We start from the raw sequence: 22,041 nt of genomic DNA, 5'->3' as shown, positions 1-22,041 counted from the left end.
GCTGGAGCGATGCAAACAACGTGCATGCATCGTGCAGCCGCTAACAGAGATGCATTGGCTTTGCGTTTGCCCACTCTCCCACTCCCGTCAGCAAGGCGGACGCAAAGGACAGCGGATCGACACTACGTATGATCGCTCACTTCTCTCTCTCTCCTTCTATGCCATTCTAATGCTTTCTTTTTGCGTCGCTTTTTATTGCCGGGGCCTTTTTGTCGGTTCGTAAATCATGCAGAGAGAGAGAGAGGTGCATCGATTTCAATCGCAACGAGAAGAGGTTGAACATGGATGTTTCATCGATGGTAGCCACTGAACTTGGCACGGCTAATCGGAACCACAGTGTGAAAAGGGGTTTTTTTGTTTGCTCGGGTGCATACCAACACAAGTGATGTATTTATTCGTATTGAATTGAATAGTGCATTTTGATTGATTTTGGAACGATGAAGTTTCAAACAAACAGTGCAGAAGGCATAAGTAAAAGGGACAAAAACGCACATGAAGTGAATAAGGGAAGCAACAAAAGTAAAAACACAGAAACTACAAAACAAAATAAAAGAAACATTGTAAAAAAATATATAAAATAACAGAAAACATAAAACATAAATGCGGAAAGCGAAGATGTGAAGCAAAAGTACAAAAGTAGGAAAAGCAACACAAGAAAACAGAGCGAAAAGTGCTAACAGGTAAATGAACAAACTCAGCTCGAAATTAATACGAACGTGAGTAATGTGACGGGGCCCGCGGTTTATCCGTCCGTTCGCCGGGCTGGGCAAGCACTGCACAATGTCGCAACAGCATGCGCCCTGAATACACACACACACACACACCTGGGTTGGAAAGATGCGATGCGGTGCCCGGGCCAAGGGCGCAGAGACAGCGAGAGCGACCGACAGCGAGTGCCGGCTCGCACAAAAGCATGGAAAAATTATATATAAAACTGAAGAAAACAAAAAGACATTAACATCTTCTGCCCGAATGAAGGGGAAGTATGGGGTGGGGTCGGAAAGGGGGAAAATTTTAACGACTCGCCCCAGAGTGTATGCCCGTACGTCGACGAGAGAGCCGGGAGGGGCCGGTGGTGCTGTTTTGAATGTGTCTTTCCTCCATTGGGCGGCTCTGCTTCAGCCTTCGGCCGGGTCTCGGGTATGTTGTGGTGGCTCCGAAACGGACATGGGTACTTGCACATACAAGCACACAGGCACACATACACAGGGAGTCCGCTAAAGGTCCGCTTAAGCAATCGCCATCGGGCCACTGGCACTTGGCAGCATTTCAGTGGCCACTGCTCTCCTTTTTTTTTGTTATTGTGAACGTTCGATTTCCAACGTGCCTTTCCATTTGCTTCCTCTGTTTCTCTCTCTCTTTCTTTCTCTCTCTCTCTCTCTCTCTCTCTCTCTCTCTTTCTCTCACTCTCTTTGAACCATTGGACAGACGGGCGGGAAATTCTGCACAAATCCAAGGTCCGGGGTCAATATCGTACTGCGAACGTGTGTTTGAGCGAGAGACACAGAGAAAGGGGCCACACTGGTGGACGGAGCCGGTAGCGACGGCAACAGGCGTACCCACCCGGCATGCTCAGTATCATCGTTTGACTTCATTTGCTTTAATAAATATAATTTCAACATTCCATGGCAACAAGACAACGGCGAGTGTGAAGGAGAGTTAAAAAGAGACGAAACGCAACGAGATCGAGAAGGGACAAATTTCCAAAAGCAACACCAACGGAATGGATATGGAAGAGAAATAAAACAAAATACAAACAGGCAACGAAAGGGCCAGCGGTGGAATGGGGCAGTTGAACGAAAATGCCGGCGAAGACGAACCCGGCGCGGCGAGGCCGAAGACATTGCGACACGGTAAAAAGCAATCGGAAGACCGGGGCGAGAAAAAAAAAGATACAAATCGAACGCATCAGCGCGCGCGTACACGCACGAAAAGGGCCTGGGTGTGGGGGGAAGATACGGGAGAGGGCGAAGGTGGGCTCCAAGACGCGATAAAGAGCGATAGAAAGGGAGGGGTACTGAGGCGCGTCTGAAGAAACGCTGAGAAAACAGCTGCGAAAGGCAAAGCAGAGCGCGCGCGCACACACGCGGATGGAAATGTAGGAAAATGTGTGGCTAAATCCATTGTAGCGACTCAGGGGCTCGAAACAAGGAGGTGGTGAACTAAGGGGAGAAACGGGAATGGGAAACCGTGAAGCCGCCGTCTTGCTGCCACCGCTTGAGCTATTTAGGCAGCAGCAGCAGCAGCAGCAGCATAGTGTGTCTCCGTGTCTGTGTTGCGGAAAGCAGTCGGGAAAGAACAGCAGGGGAAAAGCAACGCGACACAGGCCGAAAAGAAAGGTGTACACCGTGGTGCCGGGGCGGGCAGGCAAACACACACACTGGGTCGACCGTTGTCGGTACACACGGCCAGGCAGAGACCCGGGGCCTCCAGTGCGGCTGCAAGAAACACGAAACCCGGCATCCGGCAATATCATCTCGACGGGCCCGCACTGCGAAGGGAAATGAGCGAGCGAGCGCTGCGAGAGAGATGATAAACTGAAGCCGGGGCAGTTGAAGCGGGAGGGTGGTTGCGGCGCAGAAAGAGTGTGAGGAGGGTGATGAAGAAAGAAAGATGAAAATGAGCTAAACGGACCGGCGTACGGAGGCGATACAGGCGAAGCTGGAATAGGAGGAAGCAGGCTCGAACCGTGCAACGCTTGGGAAGCAACGCGAACTAGAAGAAAGCAAACGAAAAACCGATGAGAAAATACTGCAAAACCGACCGGCAAAGTATGCGACGAAGGGTGAAAGGCACACAGCACGGGAGAAAAGCACGGGAAGCGGAGGGTTGGGATAGCGGAATCACAACGAAGAAAATGGGTGAAAAGTAAAACACAGAAAAACCCCCGGGTAGAAGAAGGAGCAGGGCAGGGAAGGGGAAAGGAACCCCGAGAAGACACATGGAAATGATGATCGGATAATAAAAGTGTATAAACACTCAATACCCACACACTCACAGACGCTGCGAGGCGCAAGAGGAGTAGGAACGGTGGCCTGGACCGATCTGGAGCCGGGGGAGCATTAAATAAAGGGCACAAATCCACATTCCCTCGCTGTGATCTCTATGGTAGCATGCCGGAAGAACGTCACAGACACATAGTAGGAGTGAACGAAAGAGCGCACAAGCGAGGAACCGGGAGAACAGAACAGAAGGAATGCGATCGGGACCATACCCGCCTACCACAGGCGCAGCACAAAAACAGTCAGAACTGAACCCAAAACAGTGATGTGATTGCGTCCTGGCGACCGAAAGCAGCGTGATGTACAAAAGTGAGTGATCTACAGCAACAGAACAAAAAAAAAAAAACACACGGCAGATCATCAGCCAAAGCCACCAAAGCAACAAACCCCGCGGGGAAAGAGGACAGCAGCGACAGAGAGACAACTGTTTCAAAAAGAGTGCCGACAAACGACCGACCGAGAAAAAGGTAATCGTACAGGATGCTTGAACATGAAGATGATCGAATACCTTCCTCACTTTGTGTCGGGTTCGTCGCCTAAGTGAGAGCGGGAAGCGGCAAGGGTCAGGGTAACGCATTCACATGCCTTTTTTTTGGGGTGCTGGTAGCAAGACACCCTCCTGGAAGCGAACAACAGGATTAAGGATGCACGGTGGCTCAAACTACCCCGCATCATGGTGGCCGCATGATTATCAGACCCCGGATAGATAGCCCGGGATCGAGCCACTTCACATTCGATGGCTTAACAAGCCACTCAGAAAGCGCTCGGGACCCGTGAAGCAGCTTAAGCGACCGTTTAGAAGCCATTTATTGGATGATCTAGTCAAATTTGAGCCATTCCGCAGCGTGAAGTGTGTGTTTCGTTTATAAAAGTGGATTTTAATAATGTGCAAACAAGTATCGTTGCTCATACAAATATGAAAGTTTAAGCCATCGATGTAAAACATGCATGATCTTATCGAAATCACTCAGACGCGAGGAAAAACGTAGCCCAACCCGGCTGGCCAAGGCATAGGAAAAACCACACAAAAACAAGCCAAGCACTGAAAAGCGGTACAAAATGCAGTTAATAGCGAGGCCCGGTCTTCTCCCATCCCCCCGAGGCCGGTTGGGCAAACGATCTACTTTCGTGCATGATGTAAATTCCACGACCGTGAAGGGAGGCAAAAATGGTACGAAAAAAAAAAACACACACACACACAAATACAGAAGTACATACACTCGCATCTGACGATCGGAAACCGTTGCCCCGCTGCCTCCCTTTCTACCGTCAGGGGGAGAAGAGCAAGATCCCCGTAACCCTCGTCGGACCGATTTACTTTGGAATGATCTTCCGCACTCCGTATGTGTGTGTGTGTGTGTGTGTTTGCGTTTCGATCCATTCCCGGCGTCGTCGTTCGTCAACGGTGTCATCGCGGTAGGAGAAAGAGAGCTACACACACACCGTCCGTGTACCCAACAACAAGCCCAACATGCTTTATTTTGTGTGCTTTTTTTCCTCTCTGGCTCGCTATATGCATGACGATCACGTTGCGCACGCGGTACCATGAAACGGAGCGAACGACAACGCCACACACAACAACAACAACCAAGAGATGAACCCTCTACGGGTGTGTGTAAGAGGGCATCACGAGAGGCCGACCAGATCAGCCCCGGCAAACATTAGGTTCTGGCATCTGCGGGTGAGTGCGTGAGACACGGTGGTGGTGTTGTAGCCGGGTCAGTCCCAAAAACACCCAAATTGTTAGGCGCAAGACCTCCTCGATGGCGGTGTAGAGTACCAAACAGCCATCCACCAAGGGGCCAGCCAGGCCGGGGTAGAAAAGCGAACCGAAGTTCGAAACCAGGTGAAATGTAACAGGCAAAGGAAAGAATAAAAGAAACAGACCAGCAACAAACAACAAAAAAAAGTACCGAGCGATGCGAGTAATATGCGACGAAAATAATGACCCTGCCGTAGAAGTCCCATCTTCTTTTGGGCGATCTTGATCCTCTCTACCCTCTACAGCGAGAGAGTGAGAAACTCTGATAGAGCGTGCGGAAACGAGAGGACCGTGTGCGTGAGAAAGGGTGTGCGTAAGCAAGATCTGGAGAGCACGACGGTGGCACTCACCCACTTCACGCTGCCGGGTTCTCACACCTGCCCGTCCGCACGTCCGTCACCCACGCGCAGTACAGCGCTCGTTTCGTTGGGGATCCAAGCAAGAAGCGCGCTAAGCGGCGGCCCGGCTGCTTACTCGACCGGTAAGCGACCTGTCACGAGCAATGTCATCGAGCCGTGCGGGCGCGCGCTCGCACGCCTGTGTGTGCGCGACGAGCGTCTGTTTGTAAATATTTTCATCGATTCCGCTTCAACGCCGCTTCTGGTACCGCGCGCGCACGCAGCCACTCCTCCTCCTGTGTGCGAGCGCGCGCGAGCGTCCTTCTTAATCCCGGCCTGTAGTTGCGCTCTCATTAGCTACGTTTTTTTTGCATTATTTTGTATTCGCGGCGAGGTGTTTTGCACGATCTGCACATGATCAGGACGTGATGGTTTTTGTTAAATCGTTACATAAATTAAAGTTGAGGGTCACACACACACCATGGCTGAGGTGAAGCGTGTGGTTACGTCACGTCCTATCAGAGGCGCCACTTTGTAGCGCAAATGATTGTTGCTAAAATCATGTCTATATCCCGAATCGAAGATAACAACGATCGTTCAAATAGTTCACCTAATGTCACCAGATCATTCGTAGCCGTCATCAGAATTCCTTGCCAGACTACAACCGAAAAAAAAACACCATTGAGCATTGAGCCCGCCAATCGGGCACAAAAACACAACTCGAGGCCACACCACCTGGCTGCCCCGGCTGTACGCAGGTGACAAAGAAGACGCAACGGTACGAAGGTGTGCGCACGAGAGACAAGAACCGGACCCGGCGACACACACACAGCAGGGGAGGTCGCAAAGAGACGCTGCCCCTCCCGGGAGATGGATGTGGATGGATTGTGGACCGCGCACAAAGCGAACCAGCAAAACAAGCGATAAAGAAGCGGAAACACACGGGGATAAGGACGCAGCAAAGCACGCATTAGGCGGGCAGCCGTAAAGCCGCCGCTTCTCCGTCGAAATGTTGGTAGGAGAAGTGGGACAAGCTGATGGCACTCTGAAGATGTGGGAAGGGTAGTGTATATGGAACGATCGTCCCAAAAGGCAGTCAACAACGATGACAAGAGCGCATGACGGTAGTAGTAGTAGCGTGTACCGAGCACTGCTGGACATTCTGAGGGACGTACACAAAAAAGAGCCACACAGAATATGATTAGTACGATGACTTTTTGAAGAATAAAAAAATCAAGCATCCTAATGTGAAGGTCACTGACGTGGACTTATAATTAATTTAACAGTGTCTGGCTGTTCAAATGTCATAAGACGCTCAAGTCTTAGTAACGCTTGCAGGGAGCTGCTAGTAGCTGAGAGCACAAACTAGAGATATTGGAGATGATTTTTGGAGGTCCCTGGGCTGACTAGACCTCGATGACCGAAAGATCCGATGTCCACGATTTGGCTTTGGCATCGATTTCCAAACTCCCCCTTGTCACCTTGAACGTAGTCTGTCTGCGAACTGCTGCTGGTGACAAGCATGGAGCTAATATTTCATCTTTTTCCACCAATTTTACCACCCAACCCTACCACACATACACTTACACATCCCATCCTCCTCTCTTAGTCACCCTCTTCCATGAATCGAATCCAATGTGCGCGTTCGCCTGCACCAGTACAGTACGGCAGAACTCGCGCGCCCTGTTGCGGCCACCCTCAGCTTCTTCTCGGTAAACGCCCGGTTTAACGAGAGCGTGTGTACGTATGAATGCTCGCACACATACACAGCTCATCTCGAAATACGCCGCTTGTATATCGGAGTCAGACAGACAGAGAGAGAGAGAGAGAGAGGCAGCAGAGGCATTGCCGCTCTCACATAGTCCGAAACCAACCCCTCTACACCCTGCAGTAACGCGGAACGTGGACGACGACGGCGACGACGATGATAAGCGAGCGAGATGCGAGACGGCCGGTGGATTTGTTCGCAGATCACGGTCGACGATTTTATGTGCCGCCTTCACCACACCAACCAACCACCAACCCCACCCAACCCAACCCAACCAGATCTCATGTTCGCTTCCGTCCCTCTGGCACTGGCTCCAGCTCGCTTGCGCGCTCGCCATCATCGTCATTATCGTCTTAATCGTGTGCTGTTCGAGGCGATGCCAAAACAGACTCACCACAATCAGCGCTCGCAACCGCGAGCCAAGCGCACCCCGCACACACAGGCCTACTCGCTCGCACCCACACCCCTATTCATCATCCCTTTTAGCCAGCCGCTCTGTGAGCCAACGAGCGTGCTCATGCATTCGATCGCACGGTGGAAACCAACCACCCCACCGAACGCCATATCTCTTCCCCTGTCCCGTGCCGTCCAGTTTTCTTGGGGCTGTAGTGGACCCGTACCCCTGTTGGTGGCGTCCGTGTCGACATACACACACGTACGTAATCGGCCCCAAGCAGCAGCAGCAGCAGCACCAGCAGCAAACGGCGGCAGTCGGGCGGTTTTTCGGAACCTCCGCGCCCTCGCGAACCGGCTCACCAGACGGATGGACGTACGTGCGAAATGTTGAATACCGAAGCGAGCGCCGTCCTACACACTCGTACACAACACCACGACGCGCGATCTCACCCCGTCTCCCGCGACCTGTCCAGTCAATTATGCTCACGTTCTCTCTTCAGCAGAATAAATATTGATCACTCTCAATCATGACCGGGGGAGCATGGATGGGGTTCGCGTGCTAAGCGCACTCACTCCGGAACACACGGTGGCGGTAACGTCAGATAAGCTTGCACACACACACTCACACACATACTCTCATGATTAGTTTTGATTATTTTAATCACGTTTTAAATAACTCATTTTTCTTGCCGATGCTATCGCAACGATCGGACGCACACTCTCCAAAAGCAATATGTGATTCTAAGTCATAACAGTAATGGTGCATGGATATCTAAATGGTATTATTATAGTTACGCGAGTCGCGTGAAATTTAACAGCTTTCAATCGAACTGGTTGTAGCGAAAAGAGTGTGTTGAATAATTTCTCACGAATCCGTTTTACTGTACAAAACGATGAAAAGATGAGTCGTCCGATACTGATTGATTATTACACACGTCCGAGTCGTGCACCGATTTAGTGTAGCGCAATGAGCGACCGGTCAGCGCACGATGGTAGGTGGATCGAATCTCGTAATCACCTTGAGGTGTGTGTTTTCAATAATTCATACTTTTCAGACGCATTTTTTCATCTACACTGCATGCAGAGCACAAATGTCCTCTCTTTATCTCTACTTCTCACTCTTGCTCATAGGAGCTTCCTAATCAACTGATTCTTCTCCTTCCCTCCACCACAACACATATCATCACTGATGAGCTCGTTTCTGACGTATGGTCCGTTGCTACGCGACCTGCTAATTAGATGAACCTAGATTCCGGTAGTGAATTTTACGTTGTTTATGGCTTGCGACCAACCAATACATACACGGTTTGACTTTTTCCCCTTCCCTCTGTTCCCAACTACACACCCATACCATCACAAAGCCGCTTCGCATCATTGTCCCCGGCTGGAGGTTAAGGTGGGATGGGTGAACGTCATCGAATCGCGGACTGTTGTACCTCAAAGACCCGGTGGCATTGCCTTCATCTTTCTAATCGATCATAAAGCTACGACGAGGGCGGATAAGAGACTGTACACATCTCTTTGCACACAACCGACACAGATCGCCCAGTCACCATCTCAGGAATAGTAAGCAGCAGCAGCAACAACAAAAAGGCAACAGGCCCTACACACACACTCGGTAGTAGTTTTCCCAAGGCTTTTTAGTCGCAAACGTCGCTAGAGTGTGTACATATTGCTTCTTTCGTGTGCGTTTTTTCTTTCTCTCCCTCTACAACGCTTCGCTTTTGTTATTTCATGCCCCACGAGGTCATGCTGTGGCGAGATGCTTATCAGCAACGTTCGCTCCCGGTTCGCTACCGTTTGTGTTTTGCTGTTGCGTTATTGCCCTCCATTGGTCCGTTTGGAAACCGTTTGCTGCCAGCCGCGCACGCTCTTTGCCTCTTTGAACGACATCGATCGGGTGACATTTTTTTCCGCCGTTGTGTTTGGCTGTGTTTACGCTTCTTTGTCTCCGAGACCGAGACCGCTTCCTTTCTACGCTTCGCCGTCCAACGAACCGCACCACCGCCGAGAGTGATAATGAGCCGCGCGTTCCAATTGAACAGACTGTTTCCCAACCGATTCCTAACGTGATCGTATCGCGCAAGGACACTGCTACTGCCACCAGTCGCTGGCCACTTCCCAAGAGCGGATCATCTATTATTTCGAGCCGCGCATGCTTCACACTTCACTTTTTGGAAGGTGTCAATTTTGTCCCAATGACAGATTGTTGCATATTTGTACCACCCGCGGTGGATTGGATGGATTTCGACCCGACCCGAAACGGAAAACGGAGCGTGACAAGGCCGGGTCGAAATGTGTTGCCGAAACGTTTGTTGAGCGATCGGGCATCAAAGCGCAAACCGAGCTGTTTTGAGATTAGGCGTGAGACTTTGCGCGCACCCGCACTTGGCTTCAAATCACGTCAATGAGCGATTTTATCGCTTGTCATCGGTACTTGCAGCTTGATTGATACGCCTTGCTGGCTGCTATATTTACTTACGCGCAGCTAATCATTGCCTGCCCTCTCGCCGTTGGCCATTGAAGCGTGCGAATTCTTTTGGTCCGAAATTTGGACCAAAATCACAACCGGAATTCGCAGAACAACTCACCCCAAACTCCTCGAGCGAGTGTGTCTTGTTCAAGGATGCAACCTCCGTGTTGCAGTATTTCGTTCTCTTTCACACACACACACACACACACACGCACAGTCCTTCGCCAATTCACCCCCTTAAAGAGCAGTGCGCTTACCTTCGGACCGGCAGGAAGGTATCGCGCATGAAACGAGTATGAAAACACGCAATCCAACCCCGTCCAAAGCGGCCCGCCGCCGAACGGTGGCTAATGGTGGGCACAGGCCCGGGCAGTTGTATGTGTTTTCTTCTCTTCTTCTTCTTCTTCCTTGCTTTGCAGATACTGGCTGCACACACTCCACTCTACTTATGTCGTCATGATCGCATTTTTTTATGACCGATCGTAGACGTTTTGGAAAGCCGACCCGAAACAAACCCGCGGCCCGAGAACCAAAATGAAGATCCTATTAACAGCGGCAAAAACTGCATCAGTCAGCAGAAAGCTCCCTCCACCAATCGAATGCTCGTTTTGGTTGTTCATGTATGCAGAGGAAGAAATTAAATAATAAAAAACAAAATGTATACAGCGACGCGAGTCAGCCGAACGGTGCCGCTTGGAGTTTTGTTGCTTTTTTTTTGCACTTCTTTCCTCCGAATGTGGCAATAAAAAAAGGAATATAAACACACACACACACACACACACTGGCGGGAGAGACAGGATAAAACCCGGTGACCAACATCAAAACATACAGACACACACACACACTGAAACTCCTGCACACGGGGCGAGGCCATCGATCGTCCGTAGAGGCGCTGGGCCCCGAGCCGGGAATAAAAACGGAGAAAATTAATAATTTGTCTCGGGTATAAAATCCACTCCGACAGTCTGCCTCCTCCATGCAGTCTCTCCTGTGTGGAAGTCGCTTCCTATTGCCTACTTCAGGCTCCGAAATGCACACAGTCTCCGAAAAGGGCACTGCGTTGAGCTGAGAGCTCAACTCACTCCAAAGCCAAAGTGCCGGGTGTAATGGAAAAAAACGGGAAGAGAGATATTGGACGCAAGGCATAAATGCACCCAGGGAACGAAACGGTGAAGGTAAGACATCCAACGACGACCGAGACGACGACAAACGGCAACAGCAAAAACGCACGGCCGAAAACTCAAATAAGAGGTAAAAAGAGGTACCCGACGCTAAGAGATAAAGCGCTAAGCGAAAAGAAATGAACATGTATGCGAGTGTTGTCTCTATACGTATGCCAGGCTGGCCGGCGGGCTGGCTGGCTATCCTCCAATCGCTCAACATTTTCAGCACGATACAAAACGCAACGTAAACGCAAAAGCGACACTGATCGAAGGATGACATCGAGCCGGGTCCGGGATCGAGCCGAGGGGGAAGAAGCCAAGGGAAGCCAATTGCGGGAAGGACAACTGAGCCTCGTGCAACAGAGCAGCTGTGTGAGGGAGAGATCGCAAAACCAACCAAGTTTTAGGGGATTTTTTGCTATCCTTCTGTGCAGCATTTCGTCATTCGCACGGTACGAGTTGGCAGATATAACCTCGGCTCAAATCTGAAGCGACAGAACGAGATAATAGGGTAGTGACGATGAGATACACTGGCAGAGGCAGAGAGGTGCAGACGGAGGACCAGAGAACATAACAGGGGAAGAGATCATGCTTCAAGCGGATGTAGCAAACATATTCTGAATGGATTGAATTGGGCCAAGAGAAACGAAAAGACCTCCAGGGAAGCCTGTTCAAGGAATTTAGTCGTCTGAGACTAATACCTTGGATTAATACTATTAATATCTTGCAGCAGATAAGATTGGTACATAGTCTCCTCTGATTTCTAGTACATCACGTTGACAGCTGTCAACATCGGTGGTGTTGAAACGTCCAAACCAAACGTTTAGTGCGCCGACTTGCATCGCGTTAGGCTCGCGGATGAAAGATCTCGTACAATCGATCACACAATGATCCCGAACAACTAATTTGCCTTTGACACCTGTCATCTGTCAAGATGGTAACACCACATGGCCGGGTTGTTGGACTGTCAAACTAAAGGCGTACGTCACATTCTGCAGCACGCAATCGCACTCTCGAGGGAGCGCGCGGGCGCTTTGCTAGCACCGTTCCATTAATGGAGTTATGCAAAATAAATTGCAACCGCGCACCTCGATCCTCGTTTGACAATTGGCAGGGGGGTACAAATTCACGCATTCCGCGAGCAGGCGTTCAGGTCTATTGGGGGAAGGGTACCCATTTTTTAGCTATCGCTCCATAGTGGTGGCATAAGTTATCCTCCCTTTCTCGGTCCCACCCCGTTCTCGGGCTCATAATGGGGTTCGTAATTCCGCGCTTGTGCCGAGGTCATCCAGCCCGTGCCTCTCTCCGGTGAGCTAGTGGCGAGTGCTGCTATTGTGCTTGAACTCTAATGCCCGCTTGATGCCCCTGGCGCCACATTACTTGGATCACCCCGCCTGTCACCGCCTGTGGATGAAGTTATTGGGGAGTCTGGAAGCATCGGAAGGTTCCAAAGGGGTGACTCTATTACATCAGCAGGCAGTTCATGCCTTCAATTTGGGCCTGACATTCTATTAATACCTCATAATGCTTACATAAAGCATTACACACCTGCCAACCTCCTGTAGCTCAATGAATTAAAACATCAAACCTGGAGCTGGATGACTCCGGCACTGACGCGCAAGTGCGAAAGAATCTCAAGCATCTCCAGTCTTCCGGGCAGTTACCGTCCCGGAAGTGACTGTTGGAAGTAGATCAGCGGCCTAAGCGCCGCTATCGTGTCGTCTTTTCCGGTGTTGGTCGTTTGGTGCTGACAGCGATACATTTCGCACACACACACACACTGGCTTGACGACCGTCGTACCTCGCGTTCGTCAATCATGGCCGGGCGTGTTTTGGAGCCCCGTGGACGGAACGGAATGGAAAGCTACGGAACGAGAGAGTGTGTGATTTTCCTCCTCCCAGTGCTCCATCCAATACATCCGACAAACTCTGCAAAGTGACCGGCAAAATAGTATGCGAAACTACGATGCGACGGTGAACGGGGAAGGGGGAAAACTGTAGAGACGCCTGTCTGCATGTGTGTGTGTGTGTACGCATTTATAGCCCAAAGGTGGGACACGTACGTCAAGGCACACAGACAGGCCAGTGTGGAAAAAGATGGAATAAATATCGCCTCTCGAACACACTCGAACCGTTGGCAATGAAGGTTCGAAATCGATGCATTTCATTGCCCGCACGGACGGACTGATGGTGCTGATGTGGAGGGGTGAGACGAGGGATGGCGGAGGAACTGTGTGCAGTTGCATCGCGAATCGCATGATCGAACCCGTACTGCACACAGCCCACCCCGTCCCAGTGCCTCTACTGCTGCTGCTGCGCCACCACAACGCCATACAACAAACTTGTCCGTCCGAAGGGGTCTCTCTCTCTCTCTCTCGCTCTCGCTCCGCTACGATGCACATTCGCACATCGTGCGCACAGATGGACGGCCCTGTACGTGTGTCTGTGTCGAGTTGGTTGATGCACTTGGGTTGGGTGGGGACGGCAGGAAAACTGCAATGCAAATCGTTTACCCCGTTGCATTTGCTCGCTCTCTCGCGCTCGCTTGCGAGCTCTGTCGTTCTTTCCTGCTCGTTCACACTTCATTGCACCAGCACACTTTAGCGTCTCCTTCACCCCGTACCTCGTGTCAGCGGCAGCAGCCTCAGCAGCAGCAGCAGCATCTGGCCGCGGAATGGTGGCCGATCGATGATTTTTAAGCAACAATGGTGGTGGCGCGTGTTGCGGCGACAGTTGTGGCGTGTTTCACCCCCGCCAATCTCCGTTGTGAATGTCGATGTGTGGCTGTGTGAGTTTCTTTTTCCTTTCTTTGCCCCCCCCCCCCCAAACCCTCCCTTCTACTCACCCTCTACCTCAACGAGCAACAACGCAAAGCGTATACTCTGCCGCTGTCTGCTTTATGATTGTCTGCCTTGTGGCATGAAGATTCTGCCCGCGCCCAGCATCACACGCCATCAACTCCACCACCCTGCTGCAAATCTTCTTCAAATCATCCCAGGCTGCAGGTTTTTTTTGTTTTCGAAGTCGCGCGACCTCAAAAATAATAGCAGCAGCAGCAGCATTGGCACAAAAAAAAAACGAAACAAAACACGCGGATGATATTTCTGCGCCAGCAAAGCACGCAACAGACAGCACCAGACGTTTCGGGAAGAAGAGTGACGGTGCTATAAAATGTCCAAGCAACCAGGCTGAGGAACGGTACACCTCGGAACGGTTGCAAAAAAGGGTTCAAAAAGAATGTCTCTCTATAAGCGCGAGAGAAGACGGTGTGTTTATGCGGAGCTCCAAGGCACCAAGTGCCCAACTAAACACGAAACAAAGCTATGCGAAGAAACATTAGATATTGTGTCTCAGCCGTGTCATCATGCATGGGATTGGGAGTGAAAGAAAGAGAGAGAGAGAGAAACATATACAACAAAAGAAAGGCACAATCCCATAAACAAACGCGTACTCCAAGGGTGGAGAAAGAATGGCTGCTCTCGGGGCAGCAATTTCGTCCCAGCGTTCAATGGGAGGGCGAAAAGCATGTAATGCCGGGGAGAGGACCGATTTGCGTCGATGCTCCCATTATGATTGGACCGAGTGCAGACTTTCTTCCGGTTGGTGTGTCTGACTGTGTCTGTTTGTATGCATCTTTGAACAATCTAACTCGACGCTCCAGCTCTGAGGCAGGGAAAAGATCAGGGAAACGGGCTAGAAAGTGTGGGTTCAATATTTGATGAAGCTGAACCGTTGGGGATAAGCAGCCGTTCGAGATTTGTGTCTTTTTGTGTCTCTTTGTTTCTTGCGCGTTTAGAAGGTACAATGGCTTCTTTCACCCAGTTTGCTTCGATTGCTCAACCTCCACCCAATTCCTGAAGACTGAACTCGACTTCCAATACCCCAATTCTGACATTCCGCACTCATCCTTCCTCATCCACCCCAAGGAGTTTGTTTGCTTTCCATTCTACCTCATTGATCGAGTGAAACGGCGCATTTCACCTCGCCAAAGTCCACCCCTCTAGCTATGTTAATTTGTGTAATGGAGCTTCCTGGTGGGGTTGTGAAGGGGTGTATGTTGTGTTTCTTTTTTTTTCGGAGTTCCCGGTAACCGCGTTTCGAGAATGACCCGCGCATTCGAATGGTCGTTGCAACCCTTTCGCAACACGCCACCGTTTCCTCACCAACAAAAAAAAACGACCAACACACACAGACACGCACATAGTCGTACAGCCGTGCGCTGCTGACATTAATCAAGCAAACACTTGTGGCAACACACATCGTCGGCAATTGTCGCATGGCACGGGGTTGCGCGCGCGTTGTTTTTACTCGAGCGCTTCTTCCCAAAAGCCCCACGGTTACTAGGACGCCCTGCTGCTTCTTACCCGCCATTGGTTGCTGTATGCGCGCGTGAGTGTGTGAGTGTGTCTCTATGTTTACTTAGATCGGTGTTTTGTTTTGTTTTTTTTGGTGCTCGAAACACTCTGGAAGCCTTTGGGGAAGGTGAGCTGGAGGGATTTTCCTGCCCTTCCCTGCTGAGGAGTTGAAAGACCGAAAGCAAACGATGCATCCATAGGCACACACACACACGCACATTTGGAGAGACATCCGAAACTGGTACAGCAGGTGTACGTGTGTGTGTGTGTGTCTGTGTTGAGCGATAGACAAATTGAGGTTATATCATTTCGAGGTGTTGCAATCCAGGGTGAAGAAGGGGTTTCAGAACTTCGAAACCTCTTTTTTCCCCTCCTTCCACCCGCAGAACCGTACCGGAATGTAAACCGATTCGCAACTGTTGGCGCAAAAAAAAATGCGCAAACCAAAAAATAATGTCTTTTGCACCCTGTTCGCTTGAAAAACAATGTCCATTAATTTTGATACGAGCTCATTGTATAATGCAGAGGCTCCAATTACGACACTTCCCAGAAAATACACACACACATCGAACGGTGTGTGCCGTTCCGTATGGTGAACCATGTGTGGGGAGAGGGTGGAAGGGGTTTGATTTATCAGTAAATAAATGCTCGCCGTTTCGTTATCAATGGGAAAGGTAAAGGCAAACGCCATGGCCAAACACACCCGTCGTCGAACGACGGGTGGGTGGGTGGAAATGGGGGGGAGTTTTCACAAGCACTCTGCCACCAATGTCCCCAATGACTTGACGCAATGCATTGAACGCGTGAGCGAAGGGAATGAGTTTCTGTTTCTGTTCAGGCCTTTTTTTTGCGTTATGTACGTCAGTTGTACAGGTGCTGTGAAAGGATCTGTGTTCCGCGTCACAGATGTCGGTTGCAGATGTCCAGCAGGACGACGCCGACCAGCAGGGCCCACACAAAGTCTTTCACAAAAGGGAAAAGAAAGAACAAAGTTGAATTGATAATATAGCCATTGCGAGCGGAATCGGTCCTTTCCAGCCGTCTTCAAATAAATTACCGGAAAGCTGTCCCTCCTTCATCGGCAAGGAGTACCAGGGTGTGTACCCATCGGTTGAAGATCGGTTTCTTCGGAGAGGTTTGAAACACAACCACAAGCAATGTAACAATTGGCTACGGTACTCTCCAGTTAGACGATATGATGATGTGTTTGATATCTGAAGGGACTTGCGTGTATTGTGCGTCTTGGCCTTTCCGTTCCTATTGCGTCCCATTGCACCCGGCGACAAGCGTTCCGCGTGAGCGTTACCAGCGCGGACTACCCAAAGGCGGACTTATACCGCGTACGTTTCGGTTTGAGGCCTTCAATTACCCTGCCGCAGAATGGGACCGGCAGCAACGGAGCCCAACAAACAACGGAGGAACGGATGCAGAAGGATAACCAAAACACACACACACAGGCACAGGCGAAAAGGACACATTTGGGCACCGGACAGCATGCAACCCGACAATAACAAAAAAGGATCTTTTCTTTTTTCCAATTTCCTTTCCGACTCTTTCCTTCTCTCGCGCAGCAATCATCGAGGGACTCGACAAATCAACAGCTGGATCACCGTCAGTGTCGCTCGCCCTTTCGCCCGGGGTCTCCTCCCGGTCGAAACTTCGGTGTGTGGTCGGGGTCTCTCTCTGTATCGCGTACAGCAACTGCACAGCAGCCGCACATACGCACACAGTTGCATGTGCGGACGGAATTCAATAATTCCCCTTGGGTACGGGACCTGAGCCGAAATAAAATAATACCACAATAGACAGGGACGAGGACCGAACGGAAAAGGACGAACGGAGAAGCACACACTCGACACACGGGAAGCTCACAGGAAGAGAAGGGAAAAAAACATATGTAGGGAATCGGATGTAAGGGTGTGTGTGTCATTGCACACACAGTCGTCATTACCATCATCATTATCGGTGTGGCGGGGCAGTTTTTGCCGGCTTCCCAAGACTTCCTTTCCGAGTGGATGAAACAAAACCAAACAGAATAAGAGCGGTACCGAAGTGGTAGCGGAACGAGAGCATCCTGTGGAAAGAGCCTTCCATTTAGGGAAAGGAACAGAGGGGCACACCGATAAGTGTGTGTGTGTGTGTGTGTGTGTGTGTGTGTGTGTGTGTGAGTATCAGGACATCTAAAAAGGGAAGTTGGCCGCTTCGTTTTCGTTTATTTTATGAGACAATTATTGAACAGTAAGCTTTGACCTCGTGAACTGTCATTCTACTGTCATTCGTTTGTTTTCCCCCTTTTTGACATTTACTGTACACTAAAAAGCTATGAGCTTAGTATGCGTTGGGATCTTACCTTTTAGCCGAGCCTGTTGGTTCCTGTGCGTTCCGGTGTGTTTCCGGTTCTTCTCGAAATTCCTGCTTCCTGCTTGCTGTTGTTGTAGTTGCGTCTGCTGCTGTTGTTGCTGTCTCTTTCTATTATTTGTGTCTCGCGCTTCCCCCAAAGCGTTTCCGTCCTCCGGTCTCTTTCTTTCTTTCCTCTCACGGGGTTTTTTTTCTTCTTCCTCTATTCTCAGCGTTTTCAGCTGTTCCGCCTGTCGTATGTTTTGCGATCCGATCGTGCTTATCGCCGTCTGGGCCCTTCCTCAACACAAACACACACACACACAAACGCACAGATGTACACCACTTACTTCATAGCGCACACACGCGCACGTACACACTACTGAATGTGACACATAAATACAAACACACACAGGTGGACACTAGCGGGAAGGGTTAGAGGAGGCACGCAACCCGATTTACTTATTGCACTTTCCTTTGCGGCTGGTGACAGCACTTGCACAAACACTTACCACACTTGCCACCCAAGCGACACACGTACACACCCTTCGGTAAATCACGGTACTACTACTACTTCTACTACTGCTACTTCTCTTTTGCGGCAAGAACAGAGTGAATCACACACGCACACAGCAAAATCACTTCCCTTTTTTTGGCCTTTTCCTTTCACATGCACTTGTTGCGACTTTTTTTGCCTTCTCTTTCTCTCTTTTTTGTTGTTCCACTATCCGTGGTAAGCACTAACACACGCGCGCGCGCACACACACACACACACAGACACACCCAGCAGTACGCACTACGGGGTTGCTCACATCCTTGCTTGTTTTGTTTAGTGCTGACGGCGACGGCTACCCAGTCAACAAAACTGAACCCAGCCTACTACTACACTATCACTGCCCCAGCCGTAGAGATCCTGCTGGCAAGCGTGCCGTTAACGTGTGGCTGCACCACACACGCTCTTATCCGCAATCGTTTGACATTGGTAAGCGACACGGGATTGCACCGCTTTGTCGATGTGCGGGTTTGCGGCAGCCAGGAAGAGATATACAGGCGTCTTCTCTGTCTCTGCTCCGAACGGTCTAGTGAGTCCAGCTCCAAATCCGTTTCACTATTGGAAGGTGAACGTTTTTTGTCTTTGTTTTCTTTTTCTGGGGTGAGGAACAAAACGCTCCTTTAAAAGTTCTGCAATTTACACCTTCTCCAATGAGTCGTTGTGCCTTCTGAAATGGGAAAACGAGAGAAAGAGAGAAAAAAAAGCATAAATTTCTGTCAGTCTGTGATACTTATTTGGGTCAGAGGCAAGCTTCATGATTAGCTGCAGCAAAATGTGCTACCGCGGCAACTTTGCGCAGCGCGTCGCGTAGAACGAAGTGAAACTAACGCTAGATATGTGACCTCCTATGCGAGCCTCCCTGTCGCGTGTTTTTACTTGAAATAAACAAAAGCGTGCATCCGGCTTCCCCTTCCGCGCCCTTAGCAGCAAGCACCACCACTCAATGATGGTATGTCGATGTCGGTTTCGAGCATAGGTGCGGTGCCGACTGGCGTGGTACGATAATAAGCGGTATGTCACCAGCCATCGTCACCGTCAGCCAACCGCGGGGAGCGGGGTTGCCTAGGGAAGGAGGAGGCCCGGAAAACCACTTGCTACCTCACAGCTGATAAAGCGGGCTGTATGGCAACTCACATGCCCTGAAGCCCTCACAAGATTCGTGTAAAGGTAAATCCCCCCGAGAAGGTCGCAAAAAACGGCTCAAAATAAACAAGGCACACAAAAAAATGACGTGACATCGTCTGCTCTTTGACAGCTTTAGGGTTGTTGGGGTAAGGTGGTTAGGAATCAAAGTAGCCAATCCATGTTTACACACGCTGATCGTAGTCGCTGCTATAGTTCCCCCCCATATTGCAGTGCACTGTATTGGGTACGCGGTTTGATTTCGTCTCCATCGGTCATGGTAATGTTGCTTTTTTTTCCTTGTTTACTGCTGCTCTTGCTACTCTTGCACGTGTTTAACGTGCTGGTGACGTTTATTTGAGCGTTATTTGGTGAGCGTTTTTATTTATCCACATCCATACGACACGACCTCGTGCATTTCGCTCCATTCGACGGGCCCCGGCTGGTGCCCGGTTGTTGTGGTTGCCATTTGCCATCTTTAGTTAGTGACGGGTCAAGCTAGAGCAGTTGACGATCGGCCCGTCCTGCGTTTGCCCGTCCCGTCCCGGCCCACCCAGCCACAGTTTGTGCGTTCCCAACGAGCGCGCGCGCGTTGATAATAATCACTCGAGTACACGTGCGTTCGAGCTCGATCGGTGAAGGTTACACGTTTCCCTATCGCACTGCACTGTGTTTATGGCCGCGTGAGTATGTGTCCGTTTCTATGGATGTGTGGCTATGTGTATGTGTGTCTATATACGGGTGCACATTGCACTTTATCAACGTTTGCTTCAATCACTTGCTTCACCAGAATATTAGGGTGGAAGGAAATCGCTGTACCTAAAACTATGTTGTAACAATTTTTTGTGTTTTTTTTTCTAACAAAATATAAAACAACAACCACACACATACACATTGAGGGCAGCATTCACAGCAGCTGTCAAAAAGCGCGTCGAACGTGAGACGAAACGCGTTACGCGCGGCCCTGATACGCGGGCCTGATAACAACAAAACACACAATCTCCCGACCGTAGTCGGCGGGTTCCCGACTTGTCCTCGATCGGAATGTGCTTTTTTGTGAACGGGAGGCTTCGGTTTTTGGTAGTCAGTTAGTTCACAGACATTTGTGTATGATTCACTTTTTTTGTTGCTTTATTTTTATGAGGTTTTTACGAATTTTAGGAAGTAAACTGTCACCGCTTAGAGTCGGTAGTGAATCTCAGAAATGATGCCTTATCTTTCACCGAATCACCCCCGAATGTTGGAACTGATTGGGCAATTCTCTTTGCGTGGATGGCGGTGAATCACGAGACTGATATTTGACACACACCGACAAATATATCCCAAAACAAATCGACATTTAAAACGACCAACAAAAACGGTTCCATTTACACAGCTTTTGGTCACAACTTGCTGCTTAATTTCTATCACTCAGTTCACACATTTCACACTGCACTTATAATTTGTATTGAACGTTATTATCGCCAAACGGTTGCAATCACTTCCCACAGCTATCATTTTCCCACAGGTAAAGCACACACAAATCGGGACACATTTCTTTCCGTTCGCCACATTTCACCCAGGTAAAAAGGGCCCGTTTTGTCCTGCGTTCCAAAATCGCTGCACATACGCTGCACCAACCCAGCAGCCCAGGTAGCCACCAGGCAAGGGAAACACGTTCACGCCAAAAAATCACGTACCTCTTGCTGGCGAACGCGTCGTGCGACAAAAACACGGTGCAGCGTCACGGACGATCCGTTCCGTCGTGGCTGTTCAGTTAGGAGAAAAACAAGAAACTAAACGCTTGGTGCTGGGCGCCCGCTGTTCCCAACCGTAACACGCACCGCATCGGCGATTCGGAGAGTCGGTCGTTCGGGTTCCGTTCGGCTGCTGCCGTTCGGGAGAGTGCCGCCCGGCCCTGGTGCGCTCGCGCCTCACAGCTCACAACGCGGCGCGGCGTACCTGCAGGGTACATGGGAGTGCGAGCGAGATGGCGGAATACACGCGCACGCGGAGACGCGCGTCTGTTTCGGTTACACTGCCGGCACTGGGTGCCTGTTTCGCACAGCGGTCTTGCAGGCCAATTTAAATGGTCAACGTGACACACATCCGCGCGAAGGTGTTTGCCATTTGACACGTTTAATTTTGGCACTGTTTTCGGTGTCATTGTATTGTTGGTACCAGTTTTTTTTACTTGTTTTTTGGTTAGTTGCAAGTGATACATAATTATGAATAACTTCAAAGTTAATCCTTAAATGCATTCTAAAATCAAAAACAGGCCCTCATAAATATCATGACCAAAAGTGCTCGTGTACCGAACCCGATGATTAAATTTTTAAAATCTCGCTCACACACACTCACGGGTGGCGAGAGCAGGAGGGAGCTCATTTTGCACAATTGGTGCGCTCTCTTTCGCTCTGCCTGCGTTCGACGCAACGTTCGCTGAGAACTGCCGCCCTGAGGAACGGGCATGATATTGGTACGCGATTTCCCTGTCTCGTCCTTCCGTCCAGCAGTCCACCAAGCCAATAGATATCGAAACGATCTGCTGCACGGGTTGGCAAATGAACGAGCGTGTGAGATAAAGCGGGAGCGCATCAAATGCCCGTGAGCGTGAAGAAGAGAGCGACAAACTTATCGCACTGAGTGTCGCGCGGAGTGAATTGATAAGTTCATTGGGAATTTAATTTGCAACCAGAATCGGGTTGCGACCTTGTGGAAAACACTTGTCAGGCTGCTGTTTTGTTTTAATCATTTTTTCTACGAATTCAGCATTCAGCTACAATGTTTTGA

At 50.1% G+C, this 22,041-nt stretch overlaps 1 protein-coding gene across 5 annotated transcripts in view; it reads right to left on the bottom strand.

Annotated features, from left to right (window-relative positions):
• The window catches only part of LOC120960997 (zinc finger MIZ domain-containing protein 1), a 107,435-nt gene extending 86,370 nt beyond the window's left edge, over positions 1–21,065 (bottom strand). For 3 of the 5 annotated variants that reach the window (XM_049607652.1, XM_040384527.2, XM_049607654.1), the window contains exons 1-2: positions 20,949–21,064; positions 17,608–18,814 (exon numbers count right to left, since the gene is read on the bottom strand). The gene's annotated coding sequence lies outside the window, so the exon portion shown is untranslated. Of the gene's footprint in view, positions 1–17,607; positions 18,815–20,948 lie in introns of all 5 variants that reach the window. The other 2 variants (XM_049607653.1, XM_040384526.2) reach the window with 2 other exon arrangements.
• Positions 21,066–22,041: the final 976 nt, after the last annotated feature.

Source organism: Anopheles coluzzii, chromosome 2 (assembly GCF_943734685.1).
Source record: "Anopheles coluzzii chromosome 2, AcolN3, whole genome shotgun sequence".
Taxonomy (NCBI): Eukaryota; Metazoa; Arthropoda; class Insecta; order Diptera; family Culicidae; genus Anopheles; species Anopheles coluzzii.
This window is presented reverse-complemented; position numbering and strand designations above follow the sequence as displayed.